General features: G+C 28.6%; 1 protein-coding gene across 1 annotated transcript in view; it reads right to left on the bottom strand.

Annotated features, from left to right (window-relative positions):
- Positions 1–10,281, bottom strand: part of twin (CCR4-NOT transcription complex subunit 6-like twin) — a 186,848-nt gene that overhangs the window by 176,392 nt on the left and 175 nt on the right. The window lies entirely within an intron of this gene.

Below are 10,281 nucleotides of genomic sequence, written 5' to 3'. Positions count from 1 at the left end.
TAAACAGTGAAAATTGATTCCATAAAATAAATATAATACATTTCATCATGTAAAATATCTTAATTACATAAACAAATATCAGCACGTAATTTTATTTTACATATGATCACGGTGTAATATTTTATTTTACATATACGGTAGAATAATTAAAATGGGTAGTACAAAATTGAGTTTTAATCTGATTGAGTTGTTGCATTTCATTGAGTTATAATTTGTAAAATGGAGGTTGATCGGTATATAATATAATTATAACAAGAAAATTTTATTATACGAGAGTAATGAGCATAAGGTCATCTGAAAATTTAGGAAAAAGTAAGGTATTTATTTTCCTTCTGTAGTCATTGAATATAATTTCTTTTAAATAATTTCTTTTTTTTTTTTGTTTTTTATCGTGAATCTAAACTTGTACGAAACGATTGATTGCGGATGTAGAAGCAATACAAATTAAAAAAATACAATACTTACTATATAGCCAAGGAAGTAAAATATTTAATTTATTGATTTTCATTTATAGAATTTTGACTAATATTTATATATTTATAGAATTTCAAGAATCTGTATATAATTAATAATTATTAGATTACATTTGATATCGTTCAACACATAGATCCATCAAACTAACCACATGTAAACTGAGAGAAAAAAAACACGCCCTTCCAAGACTATTGAAAAGTAAACTTCAAGATAAAAATAGTTTTATAAATTTTAGCCGGACGAAATTTATCGCTTACACCTACAATATTTATGAAGGAGATATACAGTAAACTCATTTATCTTGCATTAAGCAAATATAAAAGGGACTTATGAAGACAAAAAAGTATTTATGATTTATACCGTCGGCAACTTACTATCCACCATCTCCTACCTTGAAATATATATTACCCGTCAAACTTTCCTCCTTGCTAAATAAAAAAAAAATCTTTTGTTAAATTTATTTAGGAAAACTTCTCAGGTCATATGTGCATTGGAAACAAAGTTTAATTAGTGGAGAATTTTAATTTAAATAAGGTCATAGAAATGAAGTAAAATTTATTTTGTAGCACAAAATATTGTTTCTTTAACATACGTTAGAATATGATTAACGATTTTATCTATTAAAAGAGTAATAGTAATAAACAAATGAATTTTTGTATTTTGGAAAACCAGAGGTATAGGGGTATGGAGAAAGGAAGTTAAAGATAGTAAAACGTATTCATTTTTAAAATTTCAGGTCAGAAGTTATGGTTAATAAATTATTTTAAAAATAAATTTATATATGTATATAAATATATATACATATATAAAAAAAATTTTGGAGAGTATTGAAGATCAGTCAATAATACAACTTTGTTTAGGCGACGTTTCGCAACTTTATTGTTTGCATATTGCTCTAAAATGAGAAAAACAATTTTTAAGAACAAATATTCTCTTCAAATAATTGTCACAAAACGACAAGTACATAGTGCAATCTCTGACTAATAATTATTACAATCAAAATAGGGTTTAATACATTATGGTCCTTTTATCTTCAAGTTTAGGGAAGAACTGAATCGGTTTTAAAATGAAGGTAAGGTTTGTTTAGATTTCCCCACATGTAACTTTTTTTTTGTATTGTTTTTGTCTATTTCTCAGCAGGTGGTCAGTCTGTTGTGTATATTTTGGCTGTTTCTATTTAATGTGGTTAATGTTGTGTCTTTATGTATTTATTAGGTAAGAATAACATGAATTTAAATTTTGTACATCTGATTTTTTATTGATGGCTTAATTCTTATGTTTCTCTATTGTGATCATTTTTTTTAAATTTTCCTCGAAGATGTTTTTTTTCGCGACGTATGACTTTTGGTGCATCAAATATATATATATATATATATATATTCTATTTTCTTTTTCTTGTAATAATAATCGGTAATGATACTCAGAGGTACTGATAAAAGAGCCAAAAATTTGAAAACAATTTTTTGTATACAAATATAACCTTTGGGCTTCTATCAACGTTGTTTCAACACATTTCTCTAACGTTCCAGTTAAAGTTGTCTGTATGATCACGCCTGTATGATCCGTTCCTTCTCAATGATTTCATTAAATTGTAAAATAACATTTTTTTGATAATTAGATGACTTAGTCCCACAATGCTTCAATTAATATGTTAAAAAAACGATCTGCATTTTTTACTGCAATACATTTTCCGCATCTGAAAATGAAAAAATTCTTATTTTGAGAGCGGGTTTCAGTTTTTTTTTTCCTTTATCGATAACAGAAATTCATTTTTGAAAATAATATATTTAAATGACTATGGGTATTTTTTTAATTTTTTTTCCTTTTTATCAGTTCTTTGTCTTGACATTCGATCAACGTTTCGGGTTGTTTACCATTGTTCTCCTTAAATTACATGCTGGTCATGAGTGTATCCAGATTGTAAGAACCTTTCGTAAGTAAGTCCTGAATGTAAGTTATAAATATTTTTCTATTATTTATCACAAAACGAGCACTTATTTATTTATTTTTTTATGTTCATACTTTCCGCCGAATTTCAGTTGTTTCACAGATATCTAATATCTCTAGATTCCTAATATTATTAATGGTCATTTATATATATTAATGACAAATTAATAAATGAATAAAATTGTAAAACAATAAGCAATAAACCAATTAACTTTGACTGTTTATTCGGTGTTTGCCCCGATTGCACTCTTACCAGAGTAGGAAGGTCAAGATATATCTCATAGGTTACCAACCCAATTTAGTGGTCAGCCACAAAATATATTTCAACCAGCCTATGTTGGATTTGAACTGGCGCTGTTCCTGACTATACTTAAGAATCATTAATTTAATTTAAGTAAAGGCAATAAGCAAATTGTGAAATTACGCTTATCAATACTCTCATTAAAAAAATATAAAAAATAATTCCTAAAAATATATTTTTTTTCTGTACCCTTCATTAAAATAAAAATTAGTACTTCATACATGTCTAATACATGAAATGTACTATAAATACTTCACTGTCCTTTTGATTGACTTGTGACATGGAATTAATGGGACGTGAAAGGACCGTTCCGCTGGTAAATCCCCTTGCATATATTTTTTTCTTCTTACCTCCTTTATTAAATAGATAAATAATATTATTAATATATATCTAAATATATACATGCATAATTGGTATGTATATATTTAGATATATATTAATACATACATACAAGTGGTATATTTACGAGCCTTCGAGAATTTGAGAGAAGTGGAAATGGAACAAGTTTTATACAGCAAGACATTTACTTTTCGAAAACATCTGATGAAAAAAAAAAAATCCGCTGAATTCAAATAAAACCAACTAGTACTCGTGGTTACAAGTGATATATATATATATATATATATACACATACACCTACTCGAAAGTCATTTCGAGAACGTTCTTTAATATTTTGTCAAGTGAAAGTTTTACGAAAGAGTTTGAGTTTAAATTAATAATTAAAGTGGCAAATGATAGTTAATTTCTTAAAACAACAATAGTGCTATTGTGATAATCATGGGAACATTACAATTTTTTTTCAGATTAAAACAATTAATTAAACATGCAACAATAGAAACTCACAAATGTACCTCATAAATGATTACTAGGATTCATTGTAGAAGCTAGAAGTTAATTTGTTTACATTGAATGTAGTTTAGGCGCGTCAGACAACAATTAGAAACAGTCCGTAAATTTAATTTGAAAATTACTCATACAAGATGAATTAGAATCAAGGGGAATACATAAGTTGCATAAATTCTTTAAGAATGGAAGAGAAACTGCCGAGCCTGTGAAAGAAAACTTTCAACTTTTGCATGAAGATGACGATTGTCCGCCACATGTTTTTTGGAAGTGTGAAGTCTACTTATGTTGAACTACATTTTTTTTACCTACAAAGAAAACAAATAACGGGAACATAGGAAGCTTATAAAAAAAAAAATCCAATTGTTTCCATTAATAGCCAACGCTGTAACAACCTGTAGACTTTATGGGATACAATAACTGAGGAAGCACTTCAACGAAAGGAATTCCCAATGGAAGTATGAATTAAAAATACCTACGAGCTTAGTACTTGGGTATTTTTTTTATTGCTTTAATTTTCATATACATTGCTCCTTTTTACTGTTATTTCCTTTCACTTTTTTTTTTGGTTAGGTGCCATTAACTTTATAATCTTTTAGATGCGAACATAATCTCTAATTTCCTGCGCACTGAAGGAAGTAATATTCTATGATACAAAAACCATCGTATAATAATTTTATAATTTTAAACATTATACAACATGGAACATCCATCCGTGCAACAATCATCATTTGTTTTTAATTATATATTTTTTTCGATCAGTATTCAATGAATTTTAACAAAAAAATACATAATATTGCATAGTAAGCATCTTCAGAAGAAAATAAAAATTCCTTCATTGAATTTTTTTTATAATACAATATAAGTCATTTTTTAATATTCATCTTTGTTTCAGAGTAATAACATTACATCGTCAGATGATTTAATATTTTTTTAATTACAGTGTAATTTTAAAATTCCTTGAACCCTTTATAAAACATCATTATGCAACAATAATTAAATATTTACTAAATGAAGTATTTCAGATATATCCAAGGAAAACAGCATCAGAAACATGTTCTATACATGTCAATAAAAAATAACAAAGAAACAATGTGCAATAGTCCAAATTAAAATATTTTAATATAAGATGTTATAATACCGATTATAATCGGTTAATTATAGTTATTATTTTTTAATGATTAAGTTATAATAACTTAAATCATTAAAAAATAATGTAATATATAAATATAAATATATATATATATATATATATATATATATGAGTTTTAAATTACAAAGCCTCATTGATTTAGAGGTTGAAAAAAAGCAAAAAATTTTATAATATGAAAGGCATATTGAATAATATTTTTACAAACACATTATTATTATATAATGCGGGCTTATTAAGAATGAGCTCAACACATTTTTTGATAAAAAAAAAAAAAAATAGTAGTTCAAGATAAAAATGAATAAACATAGAAATTAATAGGAGAAGATAAAACAATTTTTACGACATTTTTTGAGAACATAAAAAAATAAATTGATATGGGAATGCTAAAAAATAAGGTAGGATAAAAGTCTTATTTATTTAGAAGATACCTATAAAAAATAACTTAAAAATCTTATAAAAGGGATGGTACAATACATAATGCTATTATCAAATTATTATTAATATTTTACGATCTTATACTTCGCTATTTCTTCATTTAAGGATGTGTATGGATTCAATAAACACAACTGATAGTTTATAATAAATTATTATATTTAGATAAAATTAAACCTTTATGTATATTATTATTATTATTAAGTAATATAAACAATTTTTGAATAACAACCATCTCTGTGGTTTTATTTAAACAAATTAGAACCGGAGATATAAAATAAAACGTGTGAAAGACAAGAATGGATTGGTGTACAATAATAGAGAAAAAACCTTTAACTTTTTCAGCTAAAATCCAAATACCCTTAATTTTTTCATAACATTTTTCTACTCAAGAATTCGAGATTTGATTATCTTTAAACCTTTCCTTGGTGAAAGGGAACATGTTGACAAATATTCGACCATTCCCTTTTATATATATAAAATATTCATGTTATAAACTATATATATATATGACTTCACACAATTTCCAAAATAAACGATTCAGTAGTTAAATGAAGAAACAAAATTTTTGCGATGAAATTTAAAAAACAGAAAACGAGTTTTACTTTTAAAAAAAAATAAAATGAATATGAAATTGCCAAAAAATAAGACATCTAAAAAAAAAAAATCAATATTCAGATTTCTATAAGCAGCCCTGGGTAATCCAGGGCGAAAAATATTTACTTATTTGTTTCAGATGAAAAAATATTTAGCCTACAGAAGTTAAATTTCACTGCAATGCTATCAACCATAGAGGTCTATGTCCGACCAATCAGTTTAAGCCTAGATTTGATGAGAAAAGGACATTTCATTTAGGGCAATTGAGTTGGTGTCAGGAAAGTCTAGAGTTTTATACGCGAAATAAAATGCCTGGATCTAAAAAGCATTCGTTTTATAGCTTCATGTTTTATTATAAAATATCTTGGACCACAGTGGTTTGTATTTAATGATACCAGTAATTTTATTGACTATAACACGGACCAATAATTACAAAAATATTTTGTTATTGAAAAAAAAAATAGGAGTTTATTCATCTAATGAAAAACGGGCCCTAAATGGAAATGAAATGTTGAGACAATTACAAAAATAAATGAACTTCCTAAGTGCAATCACTGCTTACTTATTAAAAGTAAGTAATTAACAAGAGAAACGAATAATAACGCCATGAATATTGGATGAACTCTAAGAAATGTTTACCTTCAGTTCTAGAATATTCCCATTAGGCATTTTCTAAAGAATTTTATTTTTAAATACCTACACTTTTTTTCTTTTAAGTTCTGTTTTGCATACATTCAGAAATTATTTTCGAGATTTCAAGGAAATATTGGGAGGTCTGAAGTTGTTGTTTATTCGCGCGACAGACTGTGGAGGTCCAAGGCCTCGCGCGATGTACTAATGAAATACATCGCGCGTTTCTTGACGTGGTTAGAAGAAAAAAAAAAAAAAAAAAGGAAATATTATATTCATAAAAAAGTATAACATGAGAGTAAAAATTAAAAACTTTTTTTTAAATTAAATATACCAATTATATACCAAATTATAAATTATACCAATCACAAGATGGACTTAAACGATAAATTTTATTTGATTTTCATAAATTGTTGAATAAAAAGTAATCCCGCATCAGTTCAACTCATGAATGTTTGAATGTTTTCAATAATAGATATACGAGTACATCCTTTTGTTATTATAAATATATAAAAACAAAAGGGAGTAACTTCCTCTGGCCCCGAAATTCAAGGAGCCCACTATTCTCCAGTTTCGAATTTTTTTCTATCAGAAATATTTCTGATAATCTAAAAGTACAAGAATTAAGCCAATAATTAACAAATAATTTTGAGGGATACTATAAAATTATAAAGATTTTTTGCAATTTGTAACTCCCATCTCTTACCAATGGACGGAGTCCCGCCATCACCAACAAGGGGCCTTGGCTTCAGTACATCCTACACTCTGTGTAGTTCAAATATATAATTTTGTTTTTTCAGATAAAAAGTTTATTTATTGACAAATATACCTGCGAAACTCTAGAACAATAAGTAATAGTGATAATATAGATTACATTTATACCAAAATCATGAAAAAAAAAGAAGATAAACAGAATCAAAATATATACATCAATAAATAAAAACAGGTCAAATTTCTAATTAAATGTAATGATAATAATCACATACATACTCTATTGTTTACAATGAACAAAAATTCAGATAAATTCAGCAGTATTTAGATATACAGCCATTTCCATGGACACTATTTTGAATTTCTAGGCACTTTTGGTGAAAACCTTTGCTTTTGCATCGCTGATTCCGATAGAATTCATAATGTTAGGCACCCATTCGACTCTTAATTTAATATTATAATTGTGGAATAAATATTTGATTAATGTGCGGCACTTAAAAATCACAGGCCAGAAACTGCAAAAAGTCTTAATATTTGCCAGTTTCTTTCACCCCCCCTTCCGATCTAGCTTATACCTTGGAATCTGGCAGACTTAAAATAGTATTATCTGACGACAAATAAACATCTTAAAACCATTTCGAGCTTTCCAACAATAACTTTCAACATAAATCTCAGTATAGCTTGTCTACTCAGTTACATAGGTCTACTACTGGGTTTTCTCAGTTACATCCTTGTTCAAAAATGAAGATTTTATAAGAATACTTTTTCTTTCTCATTTCAATGATTGAACTATGGATTGAAACTAAAATATTTTCCACACATCAGCTATCTCAGCTGATTGTTTACTATTTTCACATATTACCAATTTCTTAAGAAGCGTCTTCCGAGATGAAAAAGATAATAAGGTAGGGGGGTGATAAGGGTTCAACATTTACCAAAGAGATTGCCGAGGAGAGATTTTAGAAACGGAGGATGGAACGCGAAGGTAATGCAATTAGGAGGAAAAAGATAAGAGAGGAAATAAAAATAGAAAACACAGACATATCAGACAGATTACATTGTTTGCTTCTCTCTTCATCCTTCCTTCTTCTTTTTCATTACAGGTTTGGTTGTGCTATGTTAACATTGTCAGCGCACAACCTACTTCAGCGATTGATTTTGGAGTTTTCGTTTTTTTCAAGAACTGGTTGGAGTAATGTAATCTATTTTTATCAAAGTATATTTTACACTTTTCCTCTTTATTCTTTATTGGATGAAAAACCAATAATACGTTTATAGCTATAGAAATGTATAAGTCTTCATCGTGTTTCACATAGATATCCTAATCCATAGGTACTAATTAATATCATGACTATCTTAGTAAAAAGGTAAAAATCCTAAAATATCCAGTTTGTTAAAGTCGCCTCTTTTACAGAACACCAATGAAATAAATATCTAAAACACAAAAAATATCCATACGGTATATGTTATGGGTATTAAAAATAATTGTACTGACTGTACATGGACCAAAACACAACTGGAAAACGAATTAAAGGACAGAAAATGGGACGATGATACTATTATCTTGCAGGCTAAGACCTGTTTACTAAGTCTATATTAACATAGGCTAAGAACACAATGCAAAATTCATTAATAAAATTGTTAACACACACTAGTTTTAAAATCAATTCCACAAAATGAAATGAACATATCAACGGTAAAAATCTTACACTCGTGAAAATCAAATCACACTGTATCTTTCCTTTACCCTGAACCAATTTATCCAGCTTTACCAATAATGAATACAATTACTAAGGATCCAATGTCCCATCATCACATTAACTATCTATTACATAGCTTAACTGAATTGTATGAAAAAAACTATACGTTTCTGGAATTTGTACGTCTCAAAATTATAATATTTTTATGGTAACATCTAGACATACAAAGCACGAAATCCAAGAGCAAGTTAGGTATATAAACAGCAAAAATATATAAATTTAAAAAAGTAGTAAAAACAGAAATAGATGTCTGATACAAGGTTATAGGCAATAATATGAGCCAACTCCAGATAGAACTGATCAACACGCACCGTATCTCGCCAAGCGGACACTGGAAATTGGGGCATTAAGAGATATGATGGATCGGGTACCCACATTATAGGCTGCAGATAACAGACCAACAGGAAATGAGCCTACCTTTTACCTTTACACGCTAATATGACGTGACCCCCTCGCATACATTTTCCAACCCACGTCACTTCCTCCCTGACGGTCACTAGCACCTGCCGCCCCCTGTTTAAGCGGCTCTTTCATTGCCACGCTTAACGAGTTATAGCGGCGGTTTTTAACGAAATTGGCATAAATATTACCCCCCTTCATAAGGAAACTTCCCCCAAACGGCAATAAGGTTTTAGACCTATCGCCGATTGTGCCGCTGAAATTTACAAAGGCTATAACACGCGAGGGCCGCCAATTCATTTCAGCCTTTCAAATGAACAGCCTTTTTGCCGTTTTATTGGAGCGGGAACGGAACCTAAATGCTTCCATTGTGGCTGTAATATCGTCGGCAAAACTATCCCCTCGCTTTTATCAAAATGGTTTTTGCCTCGGGTAAAATGAGTCTGAAATAAAATATGGCATACTAAGGTCACAATGAAAAATTTCTTCTAGGATAAAATGAAGAGTGTTAAGAATCATAATGATACTGAATTCCGATTCTTCACTGAACACGATAGCAATTAAATGATAATGGCTTTATCAAGTCTTACAGTTATATTTTATTTTTTAACTATGGAGATAAATGGAACACATTTAATTTCGAGCGGAAAAAAATGGTGGAAGTGAAACTAACAGAAAAATCACATTGGTTTAACCAGAAACACTAAACCTCAGTAAATGTGAAAAGTGGTTTGCACGTTTACGGACTAGTAATATTAGCTTAGAGAATCTAGTCAGATCAAGTGGACCCGAAGAACTTGACAATGATGTTCTTAAATATTTGGGTTAATCAGATCCAAAACATTCAAGTCTCAAAATGGCCACAATGGTTACTACCTATACATTGAATCATCTTCGAAAACTAGCCGATAAGTGTGTGGTTGGGATTCCACATTATTTAAAAATATAACAATAACTTCAACGCCTTACCGTCTTTATTTGATTAATGGTCCGATTAAACAAGATTTAAAGGTAGAGGTAATAAATAATATATA

The sequence above is a fragment of the Halyomorpha halys genome, unplaced genomic scaffold (genome assembly GCF_000696795.3).
Source record: "Halyomorpha halys isolate HHAL.00 unplaced genomic scaffold, Hhal_1.1 Scaffold110.1, whole genome shotgun sequence".
NCBI classification, from domain to species: domain Eukaryota; kingdom Metazoa; phylum Arthropoda; class Insecta; order Hemiptera; family Pentatomidae; genus Halyomorpha; species Halyomorpha halys.
Note: the sequence above shows the minus strand (reverse complement) of the source record. Positions and strands in the feature narration are given on the sequence as shown.